This window comes from Macaca mulatta, chromosome 15, assembly GCF_049350105.2.
Source record: "Macaca mulatta isolate MMU2019108-1 chromosome 15, T2T-MMU8v2.0, whole genome shotgun sequence".
NCBI classification, from domain to species: domain Eukaryota; kingdom Metazoa; phylum Chordata; class Mammalia; order Primates; family Cercopithecidae; genus Macaca; species Macaca mulatta.
The window spans coordinates 127,673,711-127,685,000 of record NC_133420.1 but is presented as its reverse complement, the minus strand read 5'-3'; the positions used below and the strand labels follow the sequence as shown (position 1 = coordinate 127,685,000).

The 11,290-nt window shown below is 47.8% G+C and overlaps 1 long non-coding RNA gene across 1 annotated transcript in view; it reads left to right on the top strand.

Moving 5' to 3' along the window:
* Positions 1–10,740, top strand: part of LOC106993849 (uncharacterized) — a 13,938-nt gene extending 3,198 nt beyond the window's left edge. The window contains exons 2-3 of the long non-coding RNA XR_003723399.2: positions 1,190–3,157; positions 10,311–10,740. This is a non-coding gene — a long non-coding RNA (uncharacterized LOC106993849). The remainder of the gene's footprint in view (positions 1–1,189; positions 3,158–10,310) is intronic.
* The last annotated feature ends 550 nt before the right edge of the window (positions 10,741–11,290 follow it).

Below are 11,290 nucleotides of genomic sequence, written 5' to 3'. Positions count from 1 at the left end.
TAACGACAAGACAGTTCTGTGATTAGGCTGATGTTCGTCAGAGCGTGTATTCACTGTAAAGTGCTACATAATATGAATTGTTGTGCTTTAACAAATAATCTGAAAGCAGTATAAAGTGCTTCTGGACTTGCAGATATCAAGAAACCTGGGTATCTGGGTTATTCATTCTCGGTTGGCAAAAGGTGGTCCCTGCATGATCAGCCCTGCAGGCCCCATGTGTTCTTTCAAGGCCTCAGGCTTTTGGAAAGCTTCTCAGTGCAGCAAGCGTGAATAGCAAGGGCTACTCCGTGCTCTTTACTTATCGGTTTTTGCCTTAAACCATGACAGTTGCCACAAGGGTTAGGGATGCGGGTAGCGTTGCAGACAGACTGACAGAGCTTTGAGTTCTATCTTGGCCAATTAGCTCAGCTTCTCTGAGCCCAGTTTCCTCATCTGTAAAACAGGTATAACAACAACAACAACAATAGTAATAATCTGCTGATATGATTCTTGTGAGATTAAAAGACAATGTTCACACATTGCTTACCAATATGATATCTTGCACGTTGATTAAATGAACGTAAGATAATGGTGTTGATAATTATTTTAAGGAATTTGAGAGAGAAAATTCCCACCTATGAGTTCCTTTGCACCTAGTGGTGGGACTTTCTCTTGGTCATGCATTCATCTGACAAGCGTTTACTGAATACCTTCTACGAGCTCCTGGGAGATCAGAATATGCCATCCCCAAATACGAAGGACTGTTCAGCTGAAAATGATTAAGAAGCAGATGCAGGCACCCCTCAGTCTTCCCTCTGTTTGTCTAAAAGCGGGACATAGATTTACAGAGACAAAGAGTATTCCTGCCCAGGAGAACAAAGGTCGACCACTGAAGGCTGCTTTAGACTCTCATCGGCCTGGAGGTGATACAGAGGTCTCTACTTCACCGGCTGTCGAGCCAGCCTTTATCCACCATGGGTTTGCCTTCCCGCAGGTTGCCCGCAGAGACTTACAGTCCTTTTCCTTTGTTTTGTCCCTTCTCTAAAAATGTACTATTCTTTGTTGAAGATCTTACGTAAGCTGGGGGTCAAGGCCACTTCTTGGAGAATGATTCAGGACAGTTCTCTGGGTATCTCCCATGTATATATAAAATACACATATTAATCAACTTCTGTTTGTTTTTCTCTTGTTTATGTGTCCTTTGTAACAGGGGTTCATTACAACTAAGAACCTACCAGGAGTTACTCTTCCCCCACAAGATCCAGAATGCCTTTTGGTTTCCTCTAATGAAGCAGCAGCCTGACCAAGTCCTACCCACTGCTCTAGTCCCGAGAACTCCAGCTGCAGCGCACAAAAGGAAAGTGAACACGGGGAAAGCTGGGACTTTGTTGAGGGTCACAGAGGAGCGGTTCCACGGGGTGCCAGGGGTGTGGGAGCGGAGTCTTGGCCTTTGGAGCAGGTAGCCTGCATGGTGAAAAGTGATGGGAATAGTGCTGCGTTCAGATACAGGATGGACCGCAATAACAAAGAGACTCAATGCGGTGGCTGAGAGGCAAGTTCATTTCTCTTACTCAGGGATGGAGCAGGTGATCCAGAGCTACAGCAGTGGCTCCATGGGGCAGGGAGCCAGGCTGTCCGCCTTGTTACTCCACCTTCTCCTAGGGGATTCCTTTGGTCCAGGTGGTTCCTTCACATGAATGATGGCTTCATAGTCCAGCAGGTACGAAGGAGAAAAGAGTGAGGGAAGGCGCAACCGCTCTTTTGAAGGCCATGGCCTGGAACTTACCCAGCTTCCTACCTTAACTGAGTGACATGAGCACAACTAGAAAAGGAGGCTGGGAAATGTAGTCTTAATGCTACGTTGTCCTATGACCAGCAAAAATGTGGGGATTTCATTATTAAAGGCAGAAAGAGAGCATGTTAGGGGGACAAGAAGGCAATCAAAGGGGTAGATTAGGAGGGATGGGAATATCGTCGTCCACCCAGCAAGGAAGACAGTGTTGGGCACATAAAGGAGAGTGGGAAATGTCAAGGCAGAAATGACAGCTGATGACGGCGGGGGGAACGAAGCCACTGACCACTGAGGACCCTGTGATCTGGATGGCAAAGAGGGTATTGTGTTAGGAGGCCAGCAAAGACAGGGACCTGGGGTTCACTGGGGCGTTGTGCAGGGCGCTGCGGCATGGTGGGCACACTGACTGTGGGACTGTAGAAGAAAGTACAGTTTGGGGACTGGCGCGTCAGCACCTCAGTGTCTTTACTGGGAAAATCTGGTTCTGTCTGGGATTTTTCTCTGCTATGTGAATTCCTTGCTCATTCACTATGGGGTCACTTCATTGATTTTCTACTCTTTTTTCTATTTTCTTATATGAGCTGTTCTCATTAATCTCTACTGCCAATTGTTTCAATGTAACGGTATTACCAAGAGGTACCGTTGGACTACGGACTTTCTGAGGTGTTTTAGATGTGACCTTGACTTGGTTAAAAAGGATGGATGCAATCACCTTCCAAAATCTCCAAATTTATCACCCTAAAACCTCCAGTTGGGTGGTTGAAAACTGCAATATAAAGTCAGACAGATTTAAACTGGCATGAAACAATGTAGAGAAGGCTTATCAGTACACTTAAAAAACACTTTTATAGTTTTCATCTCCATCCTCAATTTGATAGCTCCAAGCTACAAATGATTCTTATAAACATCTGCTTCTTGTGTTTATTATGGTTTTGGATTTTTGTGCCAAGAATATGCATGACAGGGCTGCCATTCTTTTCGACCAAATGTATCTGAACATGTGTTTCTGCATTCTCATCTGTTTCTCTGTAGAGAAAACATGCATTGAACCAACAGCATGTCTGGAGCAGTATCTTGTGATTTCAACAGCTTCCCTCTGTGATCCACCAAACAGATATTCATGGTGGGCACTCTGTGCTCTCAGCCTGAATCTAACTCTGCCAAGCCGTGGTTCTCCAGCTCAGATATGGATGGTATTAACCGGGGGTCTTCCGGGTTGTTGGAGCCTCCAGAGCCTGGAGGAAGTGCAGCGTGTCAAGTGTGCCTATGCAAACTCAGCTTTAATCTGCTAAGAAGTGACAGAGCATATTGGATGATGGGAAAACCTGCCATATTGTTCCTCAAGCACTGAATCATCAAGAAATGCTCAGTAGCGATGAATACGAAGTAAGTTACCTGGGTTCTGGCTCAGTCTTGTCACTCAAAACGCTTTGGTAGGTCATTACAGCTCCATATGCGTGTGGCTGAGAATAAAGAGTGTGAATGTGATGCACATGTAAACACACAATTACGGTATTCTGTGTGAGTTCTAGATTGGAGGTTGTAGGGCTACAAACCAATTAGAGCACCTAAGCTGGGATTTGATGCAGCAGAGCAACGCCTCCCACATTCTGGCATTTCAGGGTGCCCTCCGCTCACTCTGTAGTGAAGCTGTCAGCCAAAGGATGTATGTGCCAGCGACACTGACAGTGTAAACGTAAAAACTATAGGGACTGAGATGACAGAAGACAGAGGAGTAGAAGTAGGAATAATTGAAGGTATAATTATTAAGCAATATTATAGAAATATTGCTCTTACAAAGCAGGGACACAAGAGGTTTCATCTTTAGTCGATGGAAAGAGAAATAATGGAGTAAATAAAACTACATTGACCGACAGGAACAACAGAGAGACTGAAATGGTGATGAAGCTTTATTGGCGGGAAGAATTAAGGAGAAGTCGTGGAGAGGCTCAAGGGAGCCGAAGTCAATAGACAGTGCCTAAAAATAGAAACATATTGTTTAGAGATGTGGAAATAGCCACTTAAAAGGGTTTGCCTCGGGAGCGGGGCTGGGGAGGCATTAGGATTTGTTCGTTGTTTTTCTTTATAAGCTCTTTGTACTGATGGAGAGTTTTAAGTCTCGTTGCATTGGTTAGAATTAAGTTTAGTAGCAAGTGACAGAATGCCACAAATAACAGCTTAAATAAGAAAGATGGCTATTGTCTTCTCATGTAAATTTAGTTCAGGGGTAAGCAGCTCAGGACTGTTGTGGTGGCCCTGTTGTACACAGCCTTCAGGGCCCCAGGCTTCCCCAGTTCAGGGCTCCACAATGCCATCCCTAGGCTGCCATCTTCATCCTCATGGTCCAAGATGGCCACATCCGTGTTCCAGGTAGCAGAATGGAGGAAGAGAGGAAAAAGAGGGCAAATGGGGCACTGGCCCTGGCATGCTGCACCTTAGACAAGGGTCCGAGAAGCTGTCTCATGATACTTCCTCTTATATTTAATTGGCCAGAACGTAGTCACATGGCTACACCTGCTGTGTGAGCTGCAAATGAGCTGGGAAATGTAGTCTTTATACTAAATTTCTATGTCCATATTTTAAAACTCAATTACTATGGATAAAGGGGAGGATATATATTGTTGGAGAGCTAGCCACCCCTCCTACACTCACCTTGATATAAATAACAAAAATCACGAGCATTAACAATAAGACTGTGTTTTCATAAGATAATGCTGGAAAAGAAAATATCAAAAACTGGAAAGGATTGATAGAAGGAGAGAAGAATGGGTAGATGAATGGATACATGAGAAGCAGGCATGCTGGAATGATCATTGGGAAATCTAGGTAGTTGGTATGTTTAGTGTAAAATGTTCAACTTCTCTGTATACTTGAAAACATTAATAATGTTGTGAGAAAATAGGTTTAGGGAGAAAAAGAGCGATTATTTTTTAAACTATTTTTGAAATTCACAGCGGGTCTGTCCCAAGGACTTGGTTTTGCCCATCGCTCTTCTTTCCTCAGCTTTCCTTCAGGACTCCTTTGGTTCTTCATATCCTGACTTGCTTCTCCCACACCCAGTGCCCCGACTCCCTGCGTTTCTCTGCCCCTTTATGTTCTGGCTTCTGTCTAGGTCTTAATACACGGCTTCTGGTGCCTCGGGCTGGAGCCCCCCCCGGGTTACCCCCAATCTGAATATGAGTCAGAGAGAGTCCTGGCCCTGGTGGCCCAGCTCACTGGCATGACCGCCTGGGCAGGCTCCCCTCCCCCTTCCCTAGCTGGAATAATTAAACACAGTATTTTGTTCAACAACTTTGAAGACAATTTCCTTCCTTCCTCCCTCCATTTCCTCCTTTGTTTTGTGACAAAGTATAGCAGTTATATCATAGCTTATAGAATGATGAAGGGAGACAGGGCTAGTTCTAAGATACATGCACTTTATAAAACCATCAGCATAATTAAATCTCAATGCAGGTCATGGTGAGGTTTTGGCCAACCATTCACTGAGTCAGTGAGTATTCAGTGCTTCCTATGAACCAGACACCATAATGGCTGTGGGCATTGATTCATCCTGGACACCAGTCATTTGGGAAGCAGCTTAGTTTCCCAATGAAAGCTGTAACAGGGCCTGCTGATACACGATCTTTGGGGTGGCACTACAGCTGACCTTGCCTGATTAGAGGTCCTTTCGGGAATTTGGTAACTAAGCACCTTGGACGGGGGCTGGGGCCCTGTGCTAGAATGCATCCTCCTCTGCAGGGTTTGTGCTGAGAGCCGTATGCCATTGCTGGACTCAGACCACCTGCCCCTACTCATCACACAATCGCCTCATGATTCGAGCTCGCAGGTGTGTTTCATGCTTGGCAAAATCTGAAGTGAGCAAACTGTGCAGACTCTGCCTCTCTCTGTACCTTTCCAGTTCGATGCAATCCAATTCCTTGCCTAAATAGTTCATCCATTTATTCCACGTCAACAATCACCACTTACTTTCTTGATACTCTAGTTTATATTACTTTGGATAAACTTGTCATTGCCCAGATGAGTCTTTCATTATGTTGAGACATGCCATGCTATCCTTTCCTTTTTATTTTGCCTTGGAAAAAATTTAGTGTGTGGCCTTTGTGTAGTGTTTTCTGCCTAGTATTTCCAAACTGCCATTTCTGTAGAATTCAGCAAAAAGAGGAGAGGAGAGAAAATAAGGAGCGAAAGGGCAAAACAAAGCCAACTGTTTGGCTGAAAAACAAAAAAGCCTGCAGTCTCCTTAGCTAGCATTTCCTGTCAGGAACAACACGTGTTGAATTATTCACATTGTCTTCACTTTCTAGGTAAGAGCAGTAAAGCTTGTCAATAATGATGGGAAGGTTGCTGAACGCATCTGCCCCAGCCATCTGGCCTAAGTGACACTACTGGCCTCTTTATGCCCTTGAAAATACGTTATTTATTTATTTATTTATTTATTTATTTTTGAGACAGAGTTTTGGTCTTATTGCCCAGGCTGGAGTGCAATGGCGTGATCTCGGCTCACCGCAACCTCTGCCTGCCGGGTTCAAGCAATTCTCCTGCCTCAGCCTCCCGAGTAGGTGGGATTACAGGCATGCACCACTACACCCGGCTAATTTTGTATTTTTACTAGAGACTAAATGTTGGTCAGGCTGGTCTTGAGAAAATATGTTATTATCAGATGCACCTGGTGTGAATCAGGATAGATCAATTGCTTTGCTATTTCTTTGCAATGCCTTTGTAGTAGAAGAGGACTGAGTTAATAATAAGAATAATAATAATTCAGGTGCCTCTTCCTAGGGCTTCCTCAGGACTCATCAGTTTGGGAGCTGATGGGCTAACCCCCTCCCCGTTCCTCCTGAGCAGGGGACACTGAGTAACACACTGATGGGCTAACCCCTCCCCGTTCCTCCTGAGTAACACACTAAGTAACACACTGATGGGCTAACCCCCTCCCCGTTCCCCTGAGTAACACACTAAGTAACACACTGATGGGCTAACCCCCTCCCCGTTCCCCCTGAGTAACACACTGAGTAACACACTGATGGGCTAACCCCTCCCTGTTCCTCCTGAGTAACACACTAAGTAACACACTGATGGGCTAACCCCTCCCCGTTCCTCCTGAGTAACACACTAAGTAACACACTGATGGGCTAACCCCCTCCCCGTTCCTCCTGAATAACACACTGAGTAACACACTGATGGGCTAACCCCTCCCCGTTCCTCCTGAGCAAGGGACACTGAGTAACACACTGATGGGCTAACCCCCTCCCCGCTCCCCCTGAGTAACACACTGAGTAACACACTGATGGGCTAACCCCTCCCTGTTCCTCCTGAGTAACACACTAAGTAACACACTGATGGGCTAACCCCTCCCCGTTCCTCCTGAGCAAGGGACACTGAGTAACACACTGATGGGCTAACCCCTCCCCGTTCCTCCTGAGCAAGGGACACTAAGTAACACACTGATGGGCTAACCCCTCCCCGTTCCTCCTGAGCAAGGGACACTGAGTAACACACCGATGGGCTAACCCCCTCCCCGTTCCCCCTGAGTAACACACTAAGTAACACACTGATGGGCTAACCCCCTCCCTGTTCCCCCTGAGTAACACACTGAGTAACACACTGATGGGCTAACCCCCTCCCCGTTTCTCCTGAGTAACACACTAAGTAACACACTGATGGGCTAACCCCCTCCCCGTTTCTCCTGAGTAACACACTAAGTAACACACTGATGGGCTAACCCCCTCCCCGATCCCCTGAGTAACACACTAAGTAACACACTGATGGGCTAACCCCTCCCCGCTCCCCCTGAGTAACACACTGAGTAACACACTGATGGGCTAACCCCCTCCCCGCTCCCCCTGAGTAACACACTAAGTAACACACTGATGGGCTAACCCCCTCCCCGCTCCCCCTGAGTAAGGGACACTGAGTGACACACTGATGGGCTAACCCCTCCCCGTTCCTCCTGAGTAACACACTAAGTAACACACTGATGGGCTAACCCCCTCCCCGTTCCCCCTGAGTAACACACTGATGGGCTAACCCCTCCCTGTTCCTCCTGAGTAACACACTAAGTAACACACTGATGGGCTAACCCCTCCCCGTTCCTCCTGAGTAACACACTGAGTAACACACTGATGGGCTAACCCCTCCCCGTTCCTCCTGAGCAAGGGACACTGAGTAACACACTGATGGGCTAACCCCCTCCCCGTTTCTCCTGAGTAACACACTAAGTAACACACTGACGGGTTAACCCCCTCCCCGCTCCCCTGAGTAAGGAACACTGAGTAACACACTGATGGGCTAACCCCCTCCCCGTTTCTCCTGAGTAACACACTAAGTAACACACTGATGGGCTAACCCCCTCCCTATTCCCCCTGAGTAAGGGACACTGAGTGACACACTGATGGGCTAACCCCCTCCCCGTTCCCCCTGAGTAAGGGACACTGAGTAACACACTGATGGGCTAACCCCTCCCCGTTCCCCCTGAGTAACACACTGAGTAACACACTGATGGGCTAACCCCCTCCCCGTTTCTCCTGAGTAACACACTAAGTAACACACTGATGGGCTAACCCCCTCCCCGTTCCCCCTGAGTAACACACTAAGTAACACACTGATGGGCTAACCCCCTCCCTATTCCCCCTGAGTAAGGGACACTGAGTGACACACTGATGGGCTAACCCCCTCCCCGTTCCCCCTGAGTAAGGGACACTGAGTGACACACTGATGGGCTAACCCCCTCCCCGTTCCCCCTGAGTAACACACTAAGCAACACACTGATGGGCTAACCCCCTCCCTATTCCCCCTAAGTAAGGGACACTGAGTGACACACTGATGGGCTAACCCCCTCCCCGTTCCCCCTGAGTAAGGAACACTGAGTAACACACTGATGGGCTAACCCCCTCCCCGTTTCTCCTGAGTAACACACTGAGTGACACACTGATGGGCTAACCCCCTCCCCGTTCCCCCTGAATAAGGGACACTGAGTGACACACTGATGGGCTAACCCCCTCCCCATTCCCCTGAGTAAGGGACACTGAGTGACACACTGATGGGCTAACCCCTCCCCGTTCCCCCTGAGTAAGGAACACTGAGGAACACACTGATGGGCTAACCCCCTCCCCGTTCCCCCTGAGTAAGGAACACTGAGGAACACACTGATGGGCTAACCCCTCCCCGTTCCCCCTGAGTAAGGGACACTGAGTAACACACTGATGGGCTAACCCCCTCCCCGTTCCCCTGAGTAAGGGACACTGAGTAACACACTGATGGGCTAACCCCCTCCCCATTCCCCTGAGTAAGGAACACTGAGTAACACACTGATGGGCTAACCCCCTCCCCGTTCCCCTGAGTAACACACTAAGTAACACACTGATGGGCTAACCCCTCCCCGCTCCCCCTGAGTAAGGAACACTGAGTGACACACTGATGGGCTAACCCCCTCCCCGTTCCCCCTGAATAAGGGACACTGAGTGACACACTGATGGGCTAACCCCCTCCCCATTCCCCTGAGTAAGGGACACTGAGTGACACACTGATGGGCTAACCCCTCCCCGTTCCCCTGAGTAAGGGACACTGAGGGACACACTGATGGGCTAACCCCCTCCCCGTTCCCCTGAGTAAGGGACACTGAGGAACACACTGATGGGCTAACCCCCTCCCCGCTCCCCCTGAGTAAGGGACACTGAGTAACACACTGATGGGCTAACCCCCTCCCCGCTCCCCCTGAGTAAGGGACACTGAGTGACACACTGATGGGCTAACCCCTCCCCGCTCCCCCTGAGTAAGGAACACTGAGGAACACACTGATGGGCTAACCCCCTCCCCGTTCCCCTGAGTAAGGGACACTGAGTGACACACTGATGGGCTAACCCCTCCCCGCTCCCCTGAGTAACACACTAAGTAACACACTGATGGGCTAACCCCTCCCCGCTCCCCCTGAGTAAGGGAGCTGCTGGTGGCTCTCCTGTTAATGCCTTTGGTACAAACTGCGGAACATATGAGAAGGAGCCTCTCTAAATGCATGCAGGTGGCTTCTTGCCTCGGGTAACAGCCTCATTGTCCCTTTGTGTCCTCACATTCAGTGAGTCTCCGGCAAAACAATAAGTGACACTGTAGAAAAGGCAGGAGGGCAAATAGGGATCCCTAAACAAAGAAGGTAGTTTGGGAAGAAGGAAAAAAAAGAAAGAAAGAAAATCCCTTGAAACATCTTAAAAGCAGCCAACCCTGAGCATGGCCGTATGAAAAGACATTCTCTTTTATTTCACCAAGTCGACTTGAGTTTACTTCTGTTTTTTCTTTTCTTTTCTTTTTTTTTTTTACTTTAAGAGATTTTGTGGCACAAACAAGTTTCTCCAGAAATCAAGACAATGGGCATTTTAAATGATCCATTGAAAGGATCTTTTAATTTAAGCTGACGTTTCAGACTATATTTTAATAATACCGGCTGCATAACAAAAGCAAAAAGAGCAACAGTCAAACAGCGCTTCGGGGGGAACGGCACCTTTCTCAGCGGCGCGCACAGTGACTTATAAACCTTGTTAATTCACAGGGCAAGCACCTCATCACCTGGACAAGCAGGCAGCGACGAGTGCCCTTTTTTGCAGATGGGCAACCAAGGAAGCAAGTGACCCTTCAGAGATTCCAGTGTCGTGGCCTGAACGTACAGAAATGTTCCAGGCCAGGCTGATCCTGCCGTCTTGCCCCCAAGCTGAAGAGGTCACAGCATCACTGTTCAAACCTCATGTCTTGGCCCTTTTCTGCTAGCCAGTGCCTCAGAGAGTCCACCGTACCTGGTAGGAGAAGGTGGCGGCTTTAAGTCCTGTGGCCAGTTCAAACCTATGCCAGGACTCTTCTTTCTGTAATCAACTTGTTTTTCAACTTCATCTTGTTTATTGCCAAATCTAGCTTTGTGACGTCGGCTTACTTGATTAAGTTCTTGAAACTGTGGTTTCCTGATTTATTAAATTGGAGCAATGACACCCACGTTTCAGGATGGTTGCAAGAACTTGGAAAAAGTAAGTGCAGCACATGGCACTATGTGTCCCATGTAGGAGATGTTCAAAACACGTTGGATTTACATATTTGTATTTTTTTAGTAAGTGGGAGTAGTGCTCTCCTGCTTTGCAAACATCAGAGAAGATTGCTCCTAATGTACATTAGCCAGTTTGACTTATCAGGGGAACGATGTGATTCTTGCCCCTCCTTCCTCCCCCCCATGCACATACACACACACACTCACATACACACTCTCTCACACACACACACTCACACACACTCTCACACACACACTCACACACACACATACACACTCACACACACACTCACACACACACTCACACACACACTCTCTCACACACACACACTCACATACACACACACTCACACACACTCTCTCTCACACACACACTCTCACACACACTCACACACACACACTCACACACTCTCTCACACATACACACATACACACACTCTCACACTCACACTCACATACACACACACTCACACATACACACACTCACACACACACAT